Consider the following 6,374-nt stretch of genomic DNA (forward strand, 5'->3'; position numbering starts at 1 on the left):
CAAATATCCACTAGAGTTGACAAAAAGGGGATAATGACTTTGGCTGTGGGTTGTCATAACAAGACTCATCATTCATGTAGGACAGCTGATTAGAGAATGGCTACTGAGTTTGACAGGTAAAGAAAAATAGTGGGGAAAAAAGTAAGGTGTAGATGTAGCACTTCCACAGAAAACTGAATCAGAGAGTAAGGAGTTAATGAACAGAGGGAATGCATGCAGAAGTGGATGAAAAAGAATAAGACTTCAAAAAATAAACAGCAGAATGAGTTGTTTTTATGTAGACTGAGAAAAATAAACATGCATGTCTAGGAAGCAATGGAAGAGAGAGAAAAAAACTCCCAGTAAGAGTAATGAAAAACTGAAGAGTTCCAGAATGAGAAGGGATTTTGTGACAGCGACTGATAGTAGGCGAGGCTTTTAGTCACCGGGACTCTGATGACTTAAATCAAAGGCGCAGAATTGCATCATTCCATGAAAATTGAAAGCAGGCCTCAAAAGATCTTTTCAAAATCAATTTTTACGACCAGGGTATTGCCAACTTTGGGAAAAAAAGATTTTCAGCAGAGGCACAAACACTCTTGAGTCTAAAAACAATATTCAATATATTAGAATAATTAGTTCCAGATTTTCCATTTTAGTACTTTTGGTCTTGAGGAACATTTTTCCCATATATAAATATTAAAGAAAGTTGTTCCTGTTATCCTAAAGCTCAACCATACAGCACCCATGTTCCCTGGTACCCATGATGGAGTTTTCACCTATTTTCTCAGAAATATAAAAAATGTACATGCATATTGTGGGAGCCGGTTTAGCTTGTGCTGGTTTGCAGCGCCTTCCGTCCGTGAAACCAGGGTTCGACACCGGGCTGCTCCCTGTTCCCTTCTCTACTTCTGTTCCGGTCCCAAGCCCGGTTGCTTTGAGAGGGTTGCGTCAGGAAGGGCATCTGGCGTAAAATATTGCCAAGTTTACCGTGCGACCTGTTCGCTGTGGCGACCCCTGATGGGTAAAGCCAAAAGGGAAACAACATATACATGCATACTGTCTGATTTTTTTCATTGTTACATTCAATTTACTCCAAAAGAGTGATATTATTTAGTAGGTCTGTTTCTAAGGTAAAATTTGTAGTTAAAAAAACGGTTCTAGTTATTTAGGAAGATCCTTCAGGCTGTACAAGTGAACTGCTTCAGTTTGTGACATATTCCTTTTAGAGGCTTCCAACATGTTGAGCACAACTGAAAAATGAAGCCTGAAGTGGAGCAACTGAAGTGAATGGTGTTTTTCAGCATCCTAGTCACAATCTGAAAATAGTCAAATGGGTGAAACAAAGAAAAGCTGTTGCTGGGACTAACTTCAAGTACCCCCCCTGTGCCAAAAAAAGCAAAAAAACAACCAAAAAAAAAGAAGCAATTTTTTAAACCCAAGTTAAAAAAATAAAAATAGAATGACTTCCCAAACACACACTCATGTTTTACCTGAAAATACATTAACTGATCATTTAGAGACCAGTGTCTTCGTAACTTCTTTCCCAGTAAAGTTGCACTCTTTACACCGGAGTCAATGAGGAAGTTGCTTCCTTTTCTAAATGACAATATTGTAGTCTTTTGATTTATTTTACTTCTGAGTTGGCTTCCAGTCAAGATAAAGACTCTGGTAACTTTTAAACAGAAGCTCGAGGGGGCAAACAAATTTAGCAAATATGTGAAAAAAGTGTCTAATAATTGTTTCCCCTAAAGAGCAGTAAAGGTTCGGAGGGAAAAGATAAAAATGTGACCATAAGCGTGAAGGAGAAGAAATCAAATGTAGATCAAGAGCAACTTTTTAGTACAATCTGTAAATACACATCTGCTATTTACAGCTCATGGGCAGCGAGCTGTAACTCTGATACAGAGACACAAACTACACAAAAAAAGACGGATAACAAAAAGGGCAAATCGAGTTTCTGTTTTGTTATTTTATGGAAAAATATTCCTTTACCAAAAGTGCAAAGCAGGATCAGCAGATAATTTTTACAAAAGGAAGCAGTATGAAGAAAAAAGAAAAGCATTCAGGGGTGGTCTATTGTTGCGACAAAGTGTAGTTCCCAATAATTAAAAAAAAAAAAAAAAAACAAGGTTCAAAGTAAAACCAAAGTTAAAAGCCTGAGAAAATAAATAAAAATACATGCTGCAAAAAATCAGCAAAAGATAATGCCTTTTACAATCTAGGGAGGCCATTTTGGTGAATGACAAGAATCAGTGCTGTTTCTGTGTCATGATGTCGCTTCACAAGAAATCTTAGAACAAATCATTTCTGTGCACATTACCATGCAGTTGTTATGAAAGTGTCTTTAAAGAGACAAAAGTTAAGGTACAGATTTATGTAAGAAAAAAAAATAGACTTTTTATTGATTAAGATTAAAACAATTGTTGGAAATTATCTCAGAGAGAATCTAATGATAAGTTAAAGCTGCTGTTATTGGGACTGATAGCTTACCACTATTGTTCTTTTAGGTACTGTAAAGTTGTACCTAAAATATAATTGTGTTGTTCTACCATGGAAAAAAGAAAATGCCTTAAAATAGATCAACATGCTCAATAAATATGTAGTGAAAAATGTCATCTATACTACTTTAGCTTAAGTGAAGATAGTCTTTGCAATTTACATTTGAAAAAGAGCAATTTTCCATTTAAAACTGCACCTAATAATACATTCAAATATTTTCTAATCAAAGAGAAGCAGGTTTTATTTTATTGAAGTGCTCTTGTAGTGTATGTACAATGCTAAAATCTTTTAAGTCATTTTTTCAAAATTGGAGGGTTTTCTTTTAAACAACGTTCCCTTTTTATGTACATATAGTAAGAGTGAAGCTCTTGAAACTAAATACAACTGTTGCAATAGTGAGTAAAAGTTCAAAAGAATCCCTGGTACTGAAACAAAAGCTTAGTAAAACTTAAAAAAGAAACGAATGATAAAAAACAACAATCCTCATTTGTTTTAGACAGCAAGTTGCAGGCTGATAATCTTAATTTGCATTCAAATGCATTACTGTCCACACATTGTCATCTAACCTCACAACTATGATTTATATAAGAAAAAAAAAAACTAGCAATGATGAACATCTTAAATTTTACTTTTAAAATACAAAAAAAGGGTTATGTTTAATTAGTCACTCACATCGTCTCAGGAAAAATCTTCAGAGCAAATGTGTTTTAAAAAAAAAACATTCATTCACAGCTTTTCATCCCGTCAACTTAATACATTGCATGATAGGCTGATAAAAACAAAACTGCATTTCTCTCTTTATCTGTGCATTTCTCAGTGCAGTTTGCCAAGCGACTTAGTGCTGAGCTGCTTTCTTTTCAATACTGCTGATTAAAAATGTCTGATGCATCAACACAACAAAGCTGATTACAGATTTAGTTTCCCTGAGCAAAGGTTTTCAAAGAAAGTGAAAGACGTGAGCAGTATCTGAACACTCAAAGTCAAAGCAACTGAAACGTGTTACGCCGAGTGCCTTCAGTGATATGCACTTCTACTTCTATGCAAACTCATTTAAGTGTATCTAAGTTTCAAATGGAAACTTCTGAGAAAAGAAATTGAAAAAAAAAACAAGGATTTGAAGATTGAGGATTTGTGTTTGTGAGATCAATGAAATTTAATAAACTTTTGTAATGGGATTACAGACTTTTCATTGAAAGTGTTGCTCGAATGCGAGTTTCTGAGCCGGATGTGAACGTTCCATTACAGGTCAACTATAAAATTTGCTTGTCATAAGTTCTTCTCTGACAAAACCCTCAAGAGTAAAATCAAGATCATCCTTTGTACTGCGAAAAAAAAGAGAAAAAGTGTTGTGGCACTTCCTTAAACACAGTTTTCGTTCACAGTCTGTCACACACTTATTTCCCTCTGGCTAAATAGAGTCCCAACATGAAGTATCAGTTTAAGCTCTGCCCTAAAGCTGTGTGCACCCAGGTGCCTACTCCACACGGATGAGGGACGACAGCTGTCGCTGACGGAAAATGATCCGAGAAATACTCTGACCTATTTAGCCAAAGATTTTTGCTTTGAAGTCTTGTCGATAAAACAAACACGGTGGAAATACACATTAATCTTTTAGATGTTACTTCGCATAGAAACTCTATAATGCAGACCGAGCTTACAGGATTATTTCACTGCAGCCACTGATCCTTTCAGACACACTATTCTGACTTGTGTAATGGAGGTTAAAACCAACATTCTAGCTTCCCACACTGAATAAAACATGTTGACATGGATGATGGACTTTGTTTACTAAATTTAAACTAGTACAACAAGTGACCTCTAGAAAAAAAAGTGATTTAAGCTGGATTTCAATGGCACTTCTGAAAAACAAGTGTGATGTGAAACAAACCTACACACACACAGTATTCCTTCATTTATTCTAAAAATAACCCAGAATGGGGGAAGTCTGTAAAGCCCAACTTTACAAAATTATTTAGCAGTAATAATCTTTAAAAGCACAAAGAATATCAATCAGCATGGTAAATTAGCAAAAAGTCTAGCCAAAACTTTGTGTAAACTGTTCAAAACAGTTCTGCAAAAGGAACAAAGCTGGGGTTAAAAATGCCTTCCTGTGTGGTTTTGCTGACACCTGAGATTTTGAACACCCAGTACAAAAAAAATGTGTTTTTTGTGTGTGTTTTTAACATGATCTTCTGGCTGTCCTTAAGAAGCAGTCAAAAAGGAAATTCTGTTGGAAAAAAATCTTGCTGGCGTGACACAGAAGCTACAACCGCAAGCCCCAGCCTCCCTGCTCCTCTCCGTTCTGATGCATCTACTTGCAGACAAATAGATACATGTTTGTATTTGTTTTTGTTTGTCTGAGCTGACATCTGGCTCAAAACTGTACAGCTGGATATCTCCAAAATTGCTCACCATTTAGGTTGGGGGTGTGAGGGGATTTAAACTAGTGGGAGAGAGTGTAAAGAAATGCATAAGTAGAGTAGACTTACTCCTTGCCAACTTTGTAATGAACTACTGCTGCTCTGCAGAAAGTATGTCCTATACAATACAGGCTTTTGACATTGGCTAAAAACAGCATAATAAAAATTAAAAGACCACTGGGAACGATTTTAAACTTTATAAAAAATGATTGGGGTGGGACTTTAAGTATCTGACAAAAGTATTTTTTTTCATTTTTAATGACTTATTCTAAAATAAAAAGAACCAGCCGGTGGCACAGGTGGAATCTTGGTTTAAATGGAGACACCTGCTGCTCATTCAAACACTGAGTGGCCCAATGATAAATATTATAAAAACATGCTAACATTTCCTTAATGCAAATCTCCAAATCCAACATGTTTTTGTTTTTTTTGGTAGAACCTTGATCTCAAACTCCCAACAGGTGGAGTTTGATGAATATGCCAGTCAACACTATTCACTCCAGATAAAGAGTTCACATTCTCAAAGACTTAGAACTGTGAGGATTATTAGCTGGCTGCCAAATCCAGTTACATCCCTTCATTGGGCTGGGTTTGTGATTTATGGGATTATACTGTTAAGAACTCAATCTAGCCAAATGAAATTGGGAGGACAACTCTGGAAAGTCAGTACATTTACTGCAAAGTGGAACAATTTTAGATTAAAATAAACATTAAATGAAGTAGGTCAGAGAATTTGAACGGAAAGAACCTGTTGCAGCATCAAAACCACTTTTGTGTTTCAGAACATAAAAGGTCAGAGCCTGACATTGATCTCACTGGAACATCAAACTATGTTGAAAAGATAAATGGCGAGTTCTAAAGGATGACTAGGATCATTACATGCAACCCTTATGTTCTACTACGTATCTCTGTGCATTCAAGTGTTTGATGTTCTGTAAAGAAGAAATTTAAATTTCAAAAGATTCAGCAATTTACTGCCAATCCTGTAGACTTGAACATCACACTCATTCATATTCATGAAGCCAAGCCTTTTTAATCATGGTAAGAGCAAAACGGAGAAAAAAAAAAACACAAGATAAAAAAGAGATTATGATGCCGCACGAAACATAAAATTATGAAAACAAAATCTAAAGGGTTCAGCAAGCTTCAAGTCAATGCTCTCAATGTATTGCTGTTTTATTTTCCCACTGGAAAGAATGCAGCTTTTTGTGTTTACTGTCATAACAATTACTCATCCGTGTTGCAGGTATACTTAAAAAAAGTTGCTTGGTTCACTGACATAGAGTGCTATGCTTTGTGTTGAAGATGATTTAAAGGAAACACCTTTAATTGTAAATATATGAAAACTGACCAAATTTCTTTTTTATTTACCTACTTTAAAAAAAAGCTTTCGTAGCAGTGCGTGACTGTGTACCAACTCCTTCACGTGTCTTTACTTTAAACAGTATTAAAGTAAATTTGTTTTTTCATAGA

This window comes from Oryzias latipes, chromosome 13 (assembly GCF_002234675.1).
Source record: "Oryzias latipes chromosome 13, ASM223467v1".
NCBI lineage: Eukaryota > Metazoa > Chordata > Actinopteri > Beloniformes > Adrianichthyidae > Oryzias > Oryzias latipes.